Below are 20068 nucleotides of genomic sequence, written 5' to 3'. Positions count from 1 at the left end.
CCAATACTTTGGCCACCTGATGCAAGGAGCTGACTCATTGGAAAAGACTGATGCTGGGGAAGATGGAAGGCTAAAGGACAAGGGGGAAGCAAAGGATGAGATGGTTGGATAGCATCACTGACTCAATGGACATGAGTTTGAACAAACTCCAGGAGACAGTGAAGGACAAGAAAGACTGGCGCGCTGCAGTCCATGGGGTCACAAAGATTCAGACATGACTGAGTGACTCAACAACAATGAGATCTAGAATATGGGGGTAAGGGTGACCTTTAGGAAGGATGAAGATTTGAGATGAGACCTGAAGGATGAATAGGACTTAACCAGATGAAGGGTTAGTAGGGGTCACTGTAGAGAAAAGACTATCTTGAAAATAAATCGGATGTTTTGAGGCCATGAGGAGGGTGTAGCTCATATAGGGAAAATTCAGAGGGTACAGCGGACGGTGACACTAGAGGAGCAGGCTGCAGTCAGATTACACATGAGCAGGCGAAATATATTTGGAGCAAAGGGGATTGTTTTAAGCATTTAAGCAGATACATGACATTATTGTCAGCTTCCCTGGTAGCTCAGGGGTAAAGAATCCCCTTGTCAATGGAGGAGATGTGGGTTCAATCCCTGGGTCAGAAAGATCCCCTGGAGAAGGAAATGGAAACTCACGCTAGTATTTCTGCTTGGGAAATACCATGGACAGAGAAACCTGGCAGGCTACAGTCCATGAGGTGGAAAAAGAGTCAGACACAATTTAGCGGCTAAACAACAGCAGCAGCATGACATCAAAACCAGAGTTGAAAGATCTATCTCTGGTAGGATTACAGAAAATAGGAGTAGGTCAAGAATCGATGGAAGAAGCCCCCTTTAGGAATATATTACAGTAGGCCCGCAAGAAAGAAAAGGCATCTTGTGTTAGAGCAGAAATAGAAGAGGTCGAAGAAAAAGCAGGATTTGCAAAAGGCTTATAGACTGCAGGTTATAGTGCCAAACAGTGTCACAGAAGAGCAAGGCTCGTTTTGGAACCTCCAAAACTATTCACATGGACAGATCAAGCCACTGAAGCCAGGCTTTCCACCTAGACCTACAGAGTTATTAACCTTGATAAAAAACAGAGAGAGAAATGGCACTTTTCAGCTGAGGATGAAATAGAGGTTTGTGCAGATGACAGACAGATACCAGAGAAGGCTTATCTAGCAAGAGTGCCTAAGAGTGTGAGGTAGTGGGGTCAAAAATCTAGTTCATCACTACGTACAGAAAGAGCCACACATCGTTTTTCATACACCTTTTATCCACTGAGGCTCCAACTACAACAGTAACAAGAGAAACCAACATTAACAGTGTCTATTTGGGAACTATTAGGGTGGTTGGGGAGAAATTCCAGGGGGTAAAAAGACACAATAGAAAGAGGCTGGATTTAGGCAGACTTCTGCTTCAATATTTGTTCTAGCACTTACCAACTATAATACCTTGGAAAGTGCCTGTACATTTGAAATTTTCAGTTTTCTCATGTGTTAAAAAAGGGTAATTCCAGCTCCCTCTGATTTCTTGTAAAAAGCAGAATTAACATAATTAAAATACCTAGTATAGTAGCTAACTCACAGTGCTAAAAATTATTAATAATTATTATAAGGATGTATAGATGATAATATCAAATATTTACTGGAATCTTACTAAATACCATGTTGTCTGCTAAAACCATAACACAGATTAATTTATATAATCTTTAATATGATCCCATAAAGTGAGTAACATAATTACAGATAAGAAAGGTAGAAGCTCAGTGATAGTAACATGCCCAATATCAGAAAACTATTAAGTTGTAGAATCTAGATTCAAGTCCAAGTATTTTGATTCCAGATTCCTCCCATTTTTAACCACTGTGAGCCATTGTCTCTTTTATACTCTAGAGAAATAAGGTGTTACAGAAAGAAGATTTTTTTTGTTTTTTAAGGAAAAAAAAAACAAACATCAAAAAGACCAGTGTTAAGTGCTTGATGTACTATCTACCAGCAATGACTCTGGAGAGAGATCACTTAGTCTCTTTTACTTTTAGTTATCTCAGCTCTGAAACAGGGATTTAAACAAACATTGTATCTGTAGTTGCCCACCTCTGTAGCTAAAACATACTTGATGTCTAATAAATAAAAGTTAAAAGTGTATGAATGAGTCTCCATGATATGACTTAAAAATCTTCTCTTATCAGTGTGTGTCAATCTGATGGACTAGATCGAGTACAGGTTTCTGCAGCCTGGAAAGTAAGTGTCAGCAGTGAGAACATCGAAGAGTTGGGGCAAGGGCTCCAGCCTGACTTCTGTGTGTTTGGATGATCTCCTATCCTGACATACCTGCACAGGGAGAGAGCAAGGAATTGAACCTGAGATACAGCAAGCTAAAAACCTCATTCCCTCTTTCTTTGACCTAGTATAGAGTTTTAATGCTAAAATGAAGGTATTGATAGACAAGATTTATGAAAAATTATAATCAATTTTCTGAGGAAATGGAGTCATTTCTAAATCTTACCACAAGAAAGCGAAAAGACCAAAAGACAAGTGTCACTAGTAGGGCTACCCATCTGCAGTTCAAGCACAAGCTTCAATATGCAGTTTTTAAACCCAAAGGGAATGCAAAGCTCAGATTTGTTTTCACAGGAGGCTAACTGCTGACTGAAGATGTGGCATTTAAAGCATACACCATGGAAATGAGATTGTCTGAATCACAGCTTCTTCAGGCCTACTCAATCCACCCTGATTGACAGGTCCAACTTCATTTATACAGAGAAGATTCCTTTCATGAGAAAATTCAACATATGACTAACTGGGAGATGGGGATAAGTGTTAAGGAATGACATTTCCAACACATGATAGCATTTGGAAAGTACAGATGATTAAAAAATACACACACACACGCAGAGTTGGTTGTAGGTTTTTTCCCTGTTTCCATAGACTGGTCCACAGAATAACACAAATAAGACTGTAAAGGAGAATCTGTGCCGATGTTCAAAAAACAGTTCAACTCAATATATATTTACTTAGGCTTACCATGCACCAAACACTGGTCTCACAAAACAAGTACTTTGCCTTAAGGGGTTTACATGCGAGTAAGTCAGTATCACAGAGTGCGTTTGGAGCTAAAATTGAGCAGCGTAGACAAGAAAGAGTGGAAAGTGACTAATTTTGCCTGGGGCAAAGAACAATTCACGCAGGAACTTAAACTAGTATATGATTTTGAAGGTCAAATAAGAATTCTCAACAGGGACCACACTGGAATAGAGCAGAAAAGAAGGCTTTCCATTCCAGTGAGACAGGCCTGCACCCACATGGCAGGTGTGTATTCTGCCAAGATGGTATAAATATTTAGGTTCACTGGGGAAAGTGGTCATCATTTGAGAGGCAGTGAACTTCAATACAGAGGTTAGAGGACAGTTAGTAGTGTGTGTGTGCAAGTCACTTAACCTCCCTGGACCTCAGCTGAGAGTTGAAACTTGGAATCTCTAAGTTCCTGTCTAAGGCAAACGTTCAATGATTGTGTTAAGATCCTAGAAATAAAGGGCTAGACAGCGCCCTATCTATTCATCTCAAAGCCTAGATAGGGAGAGAGACTGCTAACCACACTGGTGGTAAAAACCCCACAGCATACCTTGATCAACGATCTGATTAACCCTGGGAAGAAAGGATCACACCCTAGCCTCTAGGTCAGCACTACCCAAGAGAAATACAGCGGGGCCCAAAATGTGAGCCACATATGTAGTTTTAAAATTCCTAGTAATCTGAGCAGAACAAAAATAAATAATTTTAATTTTAATACTATATTTATGCCAGCAAATTTGGAAAACTCAGCAGTGGCCACAGGACTGGAAAAGCTCAGTTTTCATTCCAATCCCAAAGAAAGGTAATGCCAAAGAATGCTCAAACTACCGCACAATTCCACTCATCTCACACGCTAGTAAAGTAATGCTCAAAATTCTCCAAGCCAGGCTTCAGTAATATGTGAACCGTGAAATTCCTGATGTTCAAGCTGGTTTTAGAAAAGGCAGAGGAACCAGAGATCAAATTGCCAACATCCTCTAGATCATGGAAAAAGCAAGAGAGTTCCAGAAAAACATCTATTTCTGCTTTATTGACTATGCCAAAGCCTTTGTGTGGATCACAATAAACTGTGGACAATTCTGAAAGAGATGGGAATACCAGACCACCTGACCTGCCTCTTGAGAAATCTGTATGCAGGTCAGGAAGCAACAGTTAGAACTGGACATGGAACAACAGACTGGTTCCAAATAGGAAAAGGAGTATGTTAAGGCTGTATATTGTCACCCTGTTTATTTAACTTATATGCAGAGTACATCATGAGAAACACTGGACTGGAAGAAACACAAGCTGGAATCAAGATTGCCAGGAGAAATATCAATAACCTCAGATATGCAGATGACACCACCCTTATGGCAGAAAGTGAAGAGGAACTCAAAAGCCTCTTGATGAAAGTGAAAGTGGAGAGTGAAAAAGTTGGCTTAAAGCTCAACATTCAGAAAACGAAGATCATGGCATCCGGTACCATCACTTCATGGGAAATAGATGGGGAAACAGTGGAAAGTGTCAGACTTTATTTTTTGGTGCTCCAAAATCACTGCAGATGGTGACTGCAGCCATGAAACTAAAAGACGCTTACTCCTTGGAAGGAAAGTTATGACCAACCTAGACAGCATATTCAAAAGCAGAGACATTACTTTGCCAACAAAGGTTCATCTAGTCAAGGCTATGGTTTTTCCTGTGGTCGTGTATGGATATGAGAGTTGGACTGTGAAGAAGGCTGAGCGCTAAAGAATTGATGCTTTTGAACTGTGGTGTTGGAGAAGACTCTTGAGAGTCCCTTGGACTGTAAGGAGATCCAGCCAGTCCATTCTGAAGGAGATCAGCCCTGGGATTTCTTTGGAAGGAATGATGCTAAAGCTGAAACTCCAGTACTTTGGCCACCTCACGCGAAGAGTTGACTCATTGGAAAGGACTCTGATGCTGGGAGGGATTGGGGGCAAGAGCAGAAGGGGACGACAGAGGATGAGATGGCTGGATGGTATCACTGACTCGATGGACGTGAGTCTGGGTAAACTCCGGGAGTTGGTGATGGACAGGGAGGCCTGGCGTGCTGCTATTCATGGGGTCACAAAGAGTCGGACACGACTGAGTGACTTATCTGATCTGATCTGATCTGATATTTAAACCTACATATTCAAAATATTATAATTTCAAAATACAATCAAGAAAAAGTTTGAAATAGTTTACTTTTTTCCCCCTTGGAAAGTCTTTAAAAGCCAATATATATTTGACACTTATTAATAATGCACTTCAATTCAAACTAGTCACACTCCAAGGGCTCAGCAGCCAATGTGACTGACTGGTGGACACTTTTCTGGATAGCACAGCTGTAGGGTGTATCTTCAGAAACTGCTAGACAGCTCCAGGGACGTCCACATTACTCTACCACATGAAATTAGGTTTAAAATTAATTGTTACTGTTGAATTTTATGTCAACTCTCAGGGCTTTGTTTCCTAAGGAGTGTCCCCTGAGAGTAGTAGCATTTTCCTCTACTTTAGTTCAGTTCAGTTGCTCAGTCGTGTCCGACTCTTTGTGACCCCATGAATTGCAGCACATCAGGCCTCCCTGTCCATCACCAACTCCCAGAGTTCACACAAAGCCATGTCCATCAAGCCGGTGATGCCATCCAGCCATCTCATCCTCTGTCGTCCCCTTCTCCTCCTGCCCCCAATCCCTCCCAGCATCAGGGTCTTTTCCAATGAGTCAACCCCTCACATGAGGTGGCCAAAGTATTGGAGATTCAGCTTTAGCATCAGTCCTTCCAATACATCTCAGCAAAAGGAAGACTGGAAATTTGCTTTCACACGACATTGGGGGTTGGGGGTGGACGTCACTGGAGAAGGAAGGAATTTACCACTGCCTCAATTTCCCTTCCGTATAAGACACTTTGAAGGGCTTGTAACTATTAGCATACATTAATTGTACAATGGAATCCATGTCTATGGGATAGACATTAGCATCTCATTTCATGGATAAGAAAACTAAGGCTTACACCAAGGCTAAACAACTAGCTCAGACTCACACAGTTAGAAAGAGGTGGAGAAGGACTTCAGAATAAGGGTTATGATACTTAAAAGTCTCAGAGATTCACAAAGCTGGAAAGAAGTGGAGAAGGAATTCAACCAAGGGATATGATATTTAAGAGACAGGGTTACTAGAGCTAACCCTGCTTGGTCACATAAAATTTCAGAGCATGATAGTCTGAATAGTCCAGCATCCTGAAATTCCTCTTCTGACCATGAAAGCCCTGCATCTAGGCACCTCTTCACAAGCCTGGGCTAATTCTTTCCTAAGCAGTACTTGACGTTTATGTCTCTCAGTTGCTTTACCTCTAGAAAAGCTAGACAACTAAACCCTCTCTCTCATTTCTTCCTAAGACTACTAAATCAAAACTGGTCCCAACACTTTTGCCCGTAAACCAAGCAGCCACATTTTCACTCTTTCTGATTACCAAAGCTTTTGTATGAACACTCAAGAAGAAAAGTCTGGGGCTCCGCAAAGCAGTATGGTATGGATGGCAAAGACTGGCCCTGTCAACTTCTCGTGTGTGAACTGGACACATTAACGTGCCTCTCTGAGTCTCAGTTTCACAGTCTGTTAAATGAGGGCAGCAGCAATACCTGACAGGCTTGTTATAAGGATTAAAATAAAAGACAATGACGTTCCTAGCACACAGGAAGCACTCCTTGAGTCAAGGCCTTCTTTTCTTTCGCAACACACTGACCATCAATGACCCTGTTATGTTTTGCTGCTCTTTCAACTCATTCCCAATAGTTGGCCTCTTCCCCAGAAGTATTATCTGTCTATGTGCAGAGGCTCAATAAGAAATACACACGGAAATAGGACCTCAGTCAGGCCTTTCCCCCCACCCCAGCTTGCTCAGCGGAACTGAAGCGAAGAGGACAGACATTCATGTGTGTTCTTTTTCTCTGGAGGATATATTATCCCCTACTTAAAATTGTGTCAAAAATACTCTGGCCAGAATGTTCCTGAGGGATTTTACAGCACTGACCATCCCGCTCGCCCAGCCAAAGCTTTACATCCTGCCTCTAGCCATTTCTGTCTTACAGGCTCTGCAGACTGTGGTGCACACCAGGGAACGTGGCTTTGTTTAGCCCTGAAGGAGGGGATAATGAGAGAAGAGGTGAGAATCACCCAGTGCTGCAAAAATTGATGTTATTGACTGTTGGACTCAAGGAAAGAGAAAACAGCCTTGCTGAGGCTGGTGGACTGGAAGGAGGAAAGGAACCAGAAGTGGCAGCAGAGCCTACGTAATGGGAATGGGCAGACAGCACTGACTGAGGGAGTCTCATTACTGAGCAAGTTTGGTCTCAGCAATCCCCACACACCCCCAGTCGGCTTCAACCATTTTGTAAAACTTTCTTCTAACCTATTTACCTGCACTTTAAAACAATGTCTTAGATCTGATGGAAAATGTGAGTGGATTTCATGGTACTGGTTAGGTTTCCATTTTTATTTATTTAGGTTTTTTTTTCCTTATGTGCTATTTGCAATAACTGAATTTTTAGAACTCATCAAATGCTACTCTAAAAGCTTTATTAGAAAATCTTCTTCAGACAGAATGATTTTATGTCAAATTAAATTAAATTCAATAATCCATTACCTAAAACACACAGACATAGATACCGTTTCTTAATAATGCCTCTGTTCCTTGTATAGAATACAGTGTTGAAGAAGATATGAAATTCACATTCTAGTAAAAACAAACAAGAATAAACACCTCCAATATAAGGGATACACATTACACTAGTAATACAAGGTGCTACATTAGTTATACAAAGTATAGCAAGGGTTTCACTAAGAGTAGAAAGTAATATAAAATAATAAACAAAAAACATAGGCAACAGAGAAGTTTCACGTGGGAGAAGATAAGCACTGGCAGAGTCCAGAGGTAGGGAGAGAAATGGTAAGTGTAGGGAGAGAAAAGGCAAATACCTTTCTAAACAATTACAATCACCATTCTAAAAGCTTTAAGGACTTCATTAAATTCTCCTTGAACAATTTAACCTGCATTTATAAATTTAATATATTAAATTTACTTTAAAGTACTTTGTCTGAAAAACAAACTTTCCCAAGTAGTTAAATAATTCCTTTATATCTAGTAAATGCAACGTAAAATATGGGAAGTTTGAAGCTTTATATGTTTCAATGCAAATAAGAAATGGTAAGAGACTCTATATCATTCATCTTACAATCTCAAGTCAAAATCAGTTCCTTGACATCCTAAAAGCGGTGTTAAATACTCTCTCTAAAAAGACAAGTACATACACTACTAAATATATGTAATTATTATATAGCAAAACATTCATAAAAAGGTTTAATTTCCTTCATTATACTATGGAAGTCCCTCAGTCATGTCCAATTCTTTGCAACTCCATGGACTACAGCCTGCCATACTTGTCTGCCCATGGGGATTCCCTAGGCAAGAACACTGGAGTGGGTTGCTATTCCCTTCTCCAGGGGGTCTTCCTGACCCAGGGGTCTTGCTTTGCAGGTAGATGCTTTACCGTCTGAGTCACCTGGGTGAGCTCATTAATCTATAATTAATCAAAATATTTTTCCAGATTAAAAACCACTGCCCACTAAGGAAGCAATTATTCAAATTCTCTGGTTGATTTCCCAAGAAATTTTAACAATTTCATATTTTGTTGACTGAGGTTGTAAATATGTAGAGATCTTGGCTAGGCAATGTGTAACTACAGTTATTGAGAATGACTTTTCTCATCTCCTCAATGATAAGACTAACTATTGTTTTATAATCACTATCTTATGAACTCCAAAATTTTAGGAAGGAATTTGGTTCTACCTTTTGTCCCCTGGATTCAAAATATATCACAAGGGAATCATCAGCTACACAAATTCACAACTACCAAGTTTAAAGCAAACTCTCATCACTGCTTCAGCTGGAGTTTCATTGACTTTCTTAAAATATTTCAACATCTTTTGAATAGATCCAGAGTATCTCTGAGGCTTTGTCTGTTTAAATTCTTGTTCATGATATTAGATGGATGTTATGATTATCACATCAACTAAGATATTAGAAACTAAACATCAGAAAAACTGATCATTCACCTAGAAGTATAGCAGACTATTTTTCTAAGTGGACATGGATTTCAAACCTAGGTTTTCCACCAAACATCCAGTTTCCACTTCTCCTCTATGTCATGAGGAATGAAGAGGTAAAAGGACACAAGAAGTGGAAGAAATCATTCAAAGGTAGACTCTTTAGGATTTGTGAGCTGATTAAATATCCACCGGGGCTGGAGAGTTAAAAATAATTTCAGTGTTTCTACTCTAAATGCCTAGGAGATCTGGTTGACTTCTTTCTAAAATAGTCACACACACACACACACACGCACGCATGCACATGCATGCACACACACACCCCCCAACAGCTCAGAGCACATTATTTGGTGGTGTAGCTGTGGAGACAGTGTTAGGGGACTAGCTAGAGACACATATTTGCACTTACTATACATATTTTCCCTGTTTGAAGTTCAATTCAATGATCCTTTTGAAAATCAGACTCACCATATATTTTTTCCAAACTGTATCTCATTTCAAAGCTATTCCAAGGTTGAACTTGAAAGCTTTCTATCCTCTGCTGAATAGTAATGGTCTGAGAAAAACAATGCTTTCAGTCCCTACCTACCTTTATCTATTTACTTAAAAAAAAAAAGTTTCCCACTTATGCAGCCATTTTAAAAGATGCTTATGGAGAATTATTAATGACATGACGATGTCTTTATGATACTGGTATTGAGTGAAAACACAGGATACAAATAATATACCTTAATCCTAGATATGTTCCACACATAAGACATCACATTCATAAACATACACTTACACATGCACATGAAGAAAAAGTGAAAAGAATATAGAACTTCTATAGATGAGTTCTAGGTTATGAGCAAGTATACATTTTTGTCCTTCTTGGTATTTACATAATTTCTATAATGAACATATATTACTTTTATAATCTTAAAAACAGTTGAGGACTTCCCTGGTGGTCCAGTGGTTAAGAATCTACCTGCTAATTCAGGGGACAAGGGTTTGATCCCCAGTCCAGGAAGACGCCACACGCCTCAGGGAAGCTAAGCTGGTATGCCACAACTACTGAAGCCCGTGAGCCCTAGAGCTGGTGCTCCTCAGCAAGAGAAGCCACTGCAATAAGGAACCCACACACACAACTAGAGAGCCCGTGTTCACCACAGCTAAAGAAAGCCCGTGTGCAGCAAGGAAGATCCAGTTGCAACTGTAAAGAAATAAACATTTATTTTTGTTAAGTTCAGATACAATGCATACTTTTTATAACTGATTCCTAAGTTTACTTTTCCTAAAAGGTCTGAAAGACTGCAGGTTATAAATCAATTGACTAAACATGCAACCCACATGCACAGGGCTCTAGAAAGATTCAAGAATCTACGTCAGGAATCCACCTCATTCCCCTCCTTCCAGGCTCACAGCATACTACTTGACCTCACTTTCCTCTTTGAATCCAGGTACAACCTTAAGAAAAGAAACACATCCAGGTAGATCTTAATGAACAAATAAGTCCATGTATACTTTTTAAAAGAATATGCAAGTCTAAGTACACCCATTAGAAATTAAATAATAAAATAAGACTCAATATTTGTCTCCTGCTATTCACCTCAGTTTCATTTTTAAAAGCGTATTTCCTCAGTGTCTTCCAATTAAATTCTGCCTATTTAGAAAGTCCTCAAGCCTTTTATGAGTCTAAAAAAAAGATCTAGTTTACCTCTGAGAAATATTTAGGGCCAGACCTTCTCAGGGTCAAACGTCTCCTTGTTTTATTGCTCATCTTTCCCTTCTCAATTCTTGAAAGCTAGGTTCTCCAAACAACACCAATTTATCCTGGGGAGTTTTATTATCTTATTTACTGAACTAATAACAGGTGCAGAGTTGAGCAAACAGGCCTCTTTCAAAGGGCACCTATACTTCAGTTTGTTATTAATGTCTCTTCAGTATGAGCACCCCTAAATTCATGGGAGGGTACAGGTTACCAGGCCCATGAGAATTCTTCTGGCTGATGGAAAAAAACTATGATACAAGCAAATCAGCGGACACCGGGCTCTGTATCAGATGCTAAATCTAACAAACCAGAGGACAGTTCAACAGAATTACTGAAAATAAGGAGATGCAAGAGGGAATCAAAAGCCAGAGTACCAAGTACCAGAGCAAGGGTCAAGAGCAAGACAGGTGTCCTTCCAGGCACTGCCTGTCCCAGGCACTGGGTCCCGTGTCTGGCATTTATTCTGGTGCTAGAAGTTCCTGCCTGTGTGGCCCTGGATAATTATACCTCTGGGACTGGGTCCCTTTACCTGTAAAATGGGTTTATTAACCAAACTTCTCTTAGGGTCACAGGGAAGATTAGATGATTTGAAGTACTTTGAACAGTGCCTGACCCGTCATAAGTACTCTGTGAATACTAGCTACTGCTAGGAGGCATGCTAAGCTATGCAGATGGATAGGCAAAATCTCAATGGTAAAGTCGCTCAGTCGTGTATGACTCTTGGCTATCCCATGGACTGTAGCCTACCGACTGTAGGCTCCTCTGTCCATGGGATTTTCCAGGCAATAGTACTGGAGTGGATTGCCATTTCCTTCTCCAGCGGATCTTCCCAACCCAGGGATCGAACCCGGGTCTCCCCCATTGTAGACAGATGCTTTACCATCTGAGCCACCAGGGAGGGAAAGAAGTACTGAACCATGAATTCCCAAATGAGGATACTAACTGGTAAATGAACCAAGTTATAGGGGCAGTTTCCCTGTGTTTAGTGCGGGACTTCCACACATTTTCTGCTTACAGTTGACTGGCTATTGTAATTCGTCACCTTTCACTTGCATATTCCTAATTGAGGCTCTGTGTTCCTGAAAGAGGGGAACACATTATAGTGTTTTTCAAATTGTTACTTATGACCTACTCTGTACTCTTTCATGTTCAATAATAAAGGTAAATGAAGAAAACAGTTTTAAAGTAGTCAGTATAAATTATATTTCAACTATTTTTATCATTATAATACATTTAGTAAAAATGTTGATCAAAATTATAGGAAAGAAACAAATCTTTAAAATGTAAAAATAGAATAGAATATACCAAAATGCATATCTTTTGATAAAGTTAAGTAGTGCTTTGTGAACCTTGTATAGAGTTCCAATCTTGTAACTGAGTTATTTTATTTTTAAATTTATTTTTCATTGATGGAAAATTGCTTTGCAATTTTATGTTGGTTTCTGCCATACAACAGGAATCAGAAATCAGTCATAATTTCATATATATATATATATATATATGTATATACATACACACACACACACACACACACACACACCCCTTCTCTCCTGATCCTCCATCCCACCACTATACAGAGATGAAATTTTTGATTTATATTCTTTGTGGACTGCAGTACATAAAGTTTTAAATATTGACTACTTTGGTTATATATGTTACTTCGACAAATATTAACGTATAACAGTTGCTCAACAAACTTGCTGACTCACTGCTTTTACTCCAAACAAACTATAAGACAGTCCTTCCCAAATTTGTCTTATGATAAGAATCACCTAGGGTCATTTCCAGATTCTCAGAGATTCTGAGTTTGGAGAAACACTATTATTTACTCTCATTAGTTCCATCCCTCAGTCATGTCCAACTCTTTGCAACCCCATGGACGACAGCATGCCAGGCTTCCCTATAAGAAGAGGTAATAACCTGCTATTGGAAAATAAATTTGTTGAAAGCAAAATTTGCTCTCCTCGTTGTATGTCTATTTTTATTTACTGGTATTATACCTAATCCAAAGAGGTACTCTGTAAAATACATCCAGTTGTTTGAACAGTGAACATTCATTTATTCAGCAAGTATTTATTGATCATTTGCAACAAAATCATGTAAGACATGATCCCTGCCCTCTAGTAGCTCAGTATAGATTTATTTCAGAACTATGATGGGGTCCCCTGAGGATCAGATGATCTTAAGCCAAAAATAAAAGGAGACTTGAATGCACATATGTGACATAAGTCTTGGGTAATCTACCCTTCAGAATGTTCACAGGATTAAAAAGCACTAAAACTGCAATGGATAGAGGAGCCTGGCAGTTGATAGAGGAGTTGATGGGGCTGCAGAGTCAGACACGACTGAGCACATGAGTACGGAGAAACTGCAATGGCAACCACATGCAGAAGCCCTCTTCTCTAGTTAATACCATTCAAATACAGAGGAGCTGAGAACCAGCCCCACACAGCTGAGGAGAACTTGGTATCAGGGCAGGACAGGAGAAAGAAGATAAATCCAAAAGAAAAATTCTTCACAGAACTGGACAGCCTGTCCCCAGTCTTACTGGCACTAACTTGATCCAAACTATTAACTTCTTTCACCTGAATTATCACAAGAAGTTCTAACTGGTCTTCCTCTGCCAACCCTTGTCCCCTTATAGTCTCTCTTAAACACAGTAGCCTGAGCAACCTTATGACTCCTCCGCTTAAAACCCTGCGAGCTTCCCATTTCACCGAAAGAAGCTGAACCTACAAAGCTTGACATGATCTGCTCACTCTGACATTCTCCTGAACTTCCTCTTGCTAGCCACACTGGCTTCTTAGACGTTCCTTAAAATGTCATCTCAAGGCTCCTGCGCTTTCTGCTACCTTTCCCTACATGGTTAGTCCCTTCACACCCTTTACGTCTTTCATCAAAAGTCCCCTTCCTAGTGAGACAGACCCTCACTAACCACTTCACCTAAAACTAACTTCAGCCCCTTTCCACAGTCACGTTTTTGACTGATGGCCCTTCCATGTTTTGCTTTTCTTTTCAGCATTTATCAGTGGTAGCACGTATTTTACTTAACTGTGTTTTTAATTGTCTGTTTAGCTTACAAGCATGTACATGGTATAAGGATAGGGATTATTGTCTATTTTATTTCACCCTCTATACCTCTGTGTCTAGCTACTGACCTGACACATAACAGATGCTCATTAAATATCTGGTGAATGAATGAATGCAGAATACAGAGAAAAGCCTCATGCTTTTACTCTAACCACCATTTACAAGAAAGAAGAGAAGAAACAGTAAAATCAGACTAAGTAAAACATATGCAATTTTATTATTTACTTACTTCCTTACTTTACTTAAAAAAAAAAAAAAAAGATTTGGGGTATGGATGACACATAAATTACAGTGTCACACATCTCTATTATCTATTTAGGAAGGTTTTCAGAAGTTTAGAGTGGAACAGACCTAATTTAAATGTAGGCTTCATAAACACCTAATATTTGTTTAACTTTAGATAAGTTATTTTTGTTCCCTAAACTTTAGTTGGGGCTTCCCTTGTAGCTCAGTCATTAAAGAGTCTGCCTACAGTGCAGGAGACCTGGGTTCAATCTCTGGGCCAGGAAGATCCCCTGGAGAAGGAAATGGCAACCCACTCCAGTATTCTTGCCTGGAGAATCCCATGGACAGAGGAGCCTGGCGGGCTGCAATCCATGGGGGTCACAAGAGTAGGACACAACTTAGCGACTAAACCACAACCACCACCACCACCAAACTTTAGTTTTACTCATCTACAAAATAATGATGATAATACTTCTCTCACAGCCCACTGGAAAGAATTTTGAGAGAACAGGTGCAAAGTTACTGGTGTAGTCCTGGCTCGTGCCAAGAGCTTAAAAACGATAGCTATTGTTCATTTTGCTGATTTACTCTTTATTAACTTCTTTATAAATTTTGTTTTGAATTAAAGACCCTCATTAAAAATTATAACTCCACTATTTTGAGTAGATTTAGGCATTATAAACTTAATAACTGAGTAGGTGCAGAACCATTTGGAGACCATAATACAGGGGCCCAGTGAGAGACTAATACATAATTGACCTCCTAAAAGAGATGGTTATTCAATTGGAACCCTGGTAAGATACCACCCCTGATATGGAGAGCTATTCTATAAATTGTCTACACACTCTGATTCATGATTCTAAGCCTTGTCTATAACAAATAATGTTTATTAAAAACATCAATATGCAGGGCTATCATAGAATCTAGCAAAGAGTAGGTGTCATCAGCATATAAGCAGACATAGTTTCTACAAGTTAAACTTGTAATCGTTCCATCAGTTATTTTTCGAATTCCTAAAATACAAACTAAGAATAATGAAGAAAATATTATTAATATATAGTTCCTGTGCTCAAAATGCTTAAAATCTGCTTGGGGTGAGACAATATCCAAACAAACAAAAAGTAGCTAGCGATGGATAATAATGCAAGTGACAGGATAAGGCAATATAAGAGTCATTGCCATGAATGAGGGAGAAACTTCACTTACAAAATCAAAAGGGGAATAAAGTAAGGGAATTCGTGTGGCTGGCATCAACTTCTTGGAAGACAGATACCCTGTACTATTTTTTAAAGGGAGGATAGAATTTATTTAAGCATGACCGTGCAGAGAAGGGATTCCCATTGCAAGAAACAATTCTAGCAAATGCTCAGAGGCAGAAAACCATGGGGTGCTTGGAACAAAGCAACTTCACTGAGTAAATCTGGTAGAAATGAGCATGATGAATGTCTGCAATCTAGGGTGCTTAGGCATCCAACAAATTGTTTTAGTGTGAATTATTGATTACCTCCAACCTAACTTTACAACCTGGCTGTACAGATGCAAAGGACATGAGTGAGAATAAGTGGCTTGTGATCCCCAAATTCAGCATTCAAACCAAAACCTATATGACTTTAAAATCTGTAGTTTCCTTTTTCTCAAAAGAACTTAACAAGCATTAAGGTAATTAAATCCGGGAAGAAGCTGATTAAGTAATTAAGAGAAATCTGGGACTTAGTACAATCATTTAACAAGTATTTACTGAGCACTTACTATGCCTTTGCCATTCTTCCTGATGCTGATGACATAGATATGAACAAAGCAAACTGAACTCTCAGTTCCCAGTTCCATAGTTTATACATTAGCATACGTGATGGTGGGTTTCACGGATAGCTCAGCAGTAAAGAATCCGCCTACCAATGCAGGAGATAGGGGTTCAATCCCTGGGTCAGGAAGATCCCCTGGAGAAAGAAATGGCAAACCATTCCAGTATTCCCACCTGGGAAATCCCAAGCCTACAGTCCTTGGGGTCACAAAGAGTTTGTGATGGTGATGGTAATGGTGGGAGAAGGGATATTATATGTAAATAGGTTTCTCTTCCACTATAGATATCTTTTCATCGGGTTCAGTTCCTCAAATTTCTTAACAAGATTGCTATTAAAGGCAACTCTGAAGCCTTGCTCCTATTTGGTGGTCTCAATTTTATCAATCATGAATTAAATTAATTGAGCACTTAATACATTCTAAGAACATTTTTACAGTGTTTACGTGTCTTATTTCACTTAATTGTTATAATACCTAAGAACTATCATTATCCTTATTTTACAGATAAAAATAACTGAACTTCAGGTAGGTTAAGATAATTTCTTATACACAAAATTTCTGGAAATAAATGGGGAAGATAGAACTAAACAGTTCTCTTGGAATCCCCAAAACCCACACTTTAAAATCATTCTGCTATGCTCTTTTCCCAAAGAGCTCTTATATTTACCCTCAAGGAATTTCAAAATGAAAAGAGCAGAATTCTTGAATCCTGGCAGCAGGATTTACTAGAACAAACAGTAAATGAAGGGTCAGGAGGCCTAAGCCATGTATTAGGTGTACTGCCGCCACATGTGGAACATAGAAACTGGTCATTTCCTTTCTCTACCTTGGTTTTCTTATCTGTGAAATGGGTCTAATACCCACCATTCATATTTCAGATATCGTAGATCCACAAGTGTATATAAGTAAGTTTATAGCAGCAAATGAAAGGAGGGAAATAATGAGATAATGAACATAAAATTATTTAGCAAATGAAAAAGTATCATGCAGATGTAAGTCATTATCATCAGTATCATTACTTTCTAAAACTAGATCCCTTTCTATAGATAAGAAGGACATCTGGTACAACAAATTTCCTATGTTTATCAAAGAGGTAGCTTTTGTACAACATAAGCAATTTGAGATGGAAGAAAAATTATTGTAATGATCATATTATTCTTTTTGTGTGAGTAGACAGATTAAACTGCTCTAAACATATTCTTCTTTAAAAAAGTTAAAAGATAAACCTAAGCCAACATGATATAAATATTTTATCAAACTAAACATCTTTACACTAACAAGAAAACACAGAATATAAATAATGCTCTCTGTCTATAAGTTTTCATTTCCTTTCCTCCTGTAGAAAGTTCTCCTTCTAGAAATAGGTGGCAAATTAACACAATTTCTAAGGAGTTAGATTGAGGTGATTGTTCAGCCAATTCTCACAACACTGGCTTTGGCTCCTATTTATTAGTTTTACCCTGGCAGCTTGTGCTCAGCCTTGTAAGACCTCACACTCCATCCATTCCAACTATTTGCAACTCTCCAAAGGATTCCATGCTTTTGTCATTCTCTCTACCAGGCATGCCTTCCTCACCGCAGGCTCGTTAGCAAAACTCCGTTAGCTATCAAGATTCAACTCTTTGTGACTTCAAATCACAGTGAAAACTTTCTTGACAACTCCAGGCAAAACTGGCCAGTGTTCTGCTTTGTTTTGCCACGACAGTGGCCTGCATAGGTGTCCATTTCTGGTCCTGTAATATTTCAACCCACTTATTTGCTTCCACGCTTGTGTCCTTTCCAAGACAGGAAACTTCTTGAGAGCAAAGCCTGTTTTCATTGATCTTAGTTTCCCAGACTAAGATCACAGTCTGGGAAATCATAATGCATAAATCATAATTGTTCTTCAAAATTTTTGGTAGATAAATGAATAAATGGTGAAACATGAGTCACATTCTGATATCTCTATGTATGTGTATTAATCCTTGATTTTAATGCCTTGATTGTTACATTAAAAACAATACTGTCTCAAAAAATTGTGTTTATTGTACTATGTCATAAATGTCCAAATAATGAAACTATCATTCTAGAATAAAAGACTGTGACCTCAGGGGCTTTTTCTGTGCAGAAAAGCATAAGCAAGAGCTTTTGCTATCCTTTGAATTTTAACCACCTGAAAGTTTTAGGTCACTGTAACACCAATCACGTCAAATCATGGCAACATGAGCAGTGACACACTATAAAAGAAACTTTATCATAACCGAGAAAATAACTTATTCTGGGCACAATGGAAACAGAAGCAAATACTTTTAAAATGTAATATAAAACAAAAATTAAAAATAAAAATAGCTTGGAAGACTTTACTGCACCAACTTGGTAAAATACAGAACCCAAGTGAATTACAAACTCTTCTGCAAAACTTGCTATCTCAGAAGGAAAAGATAACTCTAATATAAAATTATAAAGTACATAAGAAAGTACAAGATCTAATTATTGACAGGCATAAGTATATTAAAAGTTGAAGATAAACTACTAAAGCACGGTTAAATATGTTGTATGTGGCAACGTATGCCATCTGAGTTTCCATTGAAGGTGTTATATCGGAGTACAGATTTGCAAAACTACTAAGAATTTATCATTCAAAAGTTATCTGAATTAAGATATTTTTGGTAAAACTCTTTTCATTCTTTTGCTTATGAACTTAAATGAGAAGAGATTAAAACTAAGCCCACAAAGAACACTGACAGTAGTTAATAGCAAAAAAAAAAAAGGATTTCCCAAAATTCATATTAAAGGAAGTTTGGACTCAAGTTTTCTTGCAATTCTGAAATACAACATCAAATATCAAAACAATCATCTCTTAACCTAACTTTTTAATGGAGATATATCTGAGAACATGTTTCTTCCTCAAAAAAGTTGAGGAGGGAAAACATTTACAATTCATTGAGTTGAGGAAACAATGCATGCCATACCGATAATTTTGAATAGGAGGTGGTGAAGGAGAAATCCAAGCTGATATTTGGGCACACTCTCTAGCTTTTTAAACATGTCTTTTCATACTTTCACCATAGCCACCATAGGCATGGAGAAAACTGACAGGTGAAGTTAATCTTAAAAGTAGTAGGAAGTAAATTCTATAGAACTCTGCAAAACGGTCCACAGGGTGTTTCCAGGTTGTAGCTGTAACAGAATTGGTCATCAAAACACAAATACTACCTGTTTGAAATTCAAATAGAAAACAAAGAGGCTTACAAAAGAGTGAGCAGCAGGGAGTTCTTTAATAAAACTTGTAAACACAGAAAATGAAACTTTAGTACCCAGACACATTCAAATATTCCTGCAGTAAAATAAAAGGGGAAATATTTTACATTGACTCTTTTTTTTTTTTAGATTTCTATTTTAGCTATTAAGTCTTCATTGCCTTTATAAATATATATATATATATATATTTGTTTTTTTTTTTTTCCCCTGAAAGGCAATCACATTCCTTTTGGCCTTTCTTCAATAAGACATACAAGTTCAAAATGCTAACAGAGGATACAATTCACTTAAATTATGCAACTGGAATTCCACAGCTGGCCTGTCTGGCTGGCTCAGTGCTCAGTGAACACAGCGTCAGAAACCCTCTCCAGTAATAACAAAGTCCTTCCAGACAAGGGGTAAATCTCCCAAACTTAAGCTTAACTTTGGCTGCTCATTAGCTTCAGCAAGTGAATGTCAACAGGGTGACAACGTCAGGGCAGCGGTGTGCCCACACAGCCTAAGCCCGCAGCCCACTCAGCGCTGAGATTTTGTACGATCAATATCAGCAACTTCCAGTGATAATAATTTGTTTATATGAACGGAATGGTCAGGTATCCCACAGATCACATCCTAATGTCATTACAGCCACTGAATTTAATCCCCGGCTCTTAAACAATTAAGCTGCATGAAACCAGGCAGCTCACAGCACTTTTTAAAAGAGAGACTTTAAATCCTAATCTAAAAGCACGCTCTAGGGCTTTCACCTTCTGATTTCTTGGTTCTGGCCTACTTCAATAATATTCATCTTTTCCTCCCCCC

The 20068-nt window shown here is 38.6% G+C and overlaps 1 protein-coding gene across 1 annotated transcript in view; it reads right to left on the bottom strand.

Moving 5' to 3' along the window:
• The window catches only part of DLG2 (discs, large homolog 2 (Drosophila)), a 2340373-nt gene that overhangs the window by 1606617 nt on the left and 713688 nt on the right, over nucleotides 1-20068 (bottom strand). The gene's annotated exons all lie outside the window — the stretch shown is intronic.

This window comes from Bison bison, unplaced genomic scaffold (genome assembly GCF_000754665.1).
Source record: "Bison bison bison isolate TAMUID 2011002044 unplaced genomic scaffold, Bison_UMD1.0 scf7180017864324, whole genome shotgun sequence".
Classification (NCBI taxonomy): Eukaryota; Metazoa; Chordata; class Mammalia; order Artiodactyla; family Bovidae; genus Bison; species Bison bison.
This window is presented reverse-complemented; position numbering and strand designations above follow the sequence as displayed.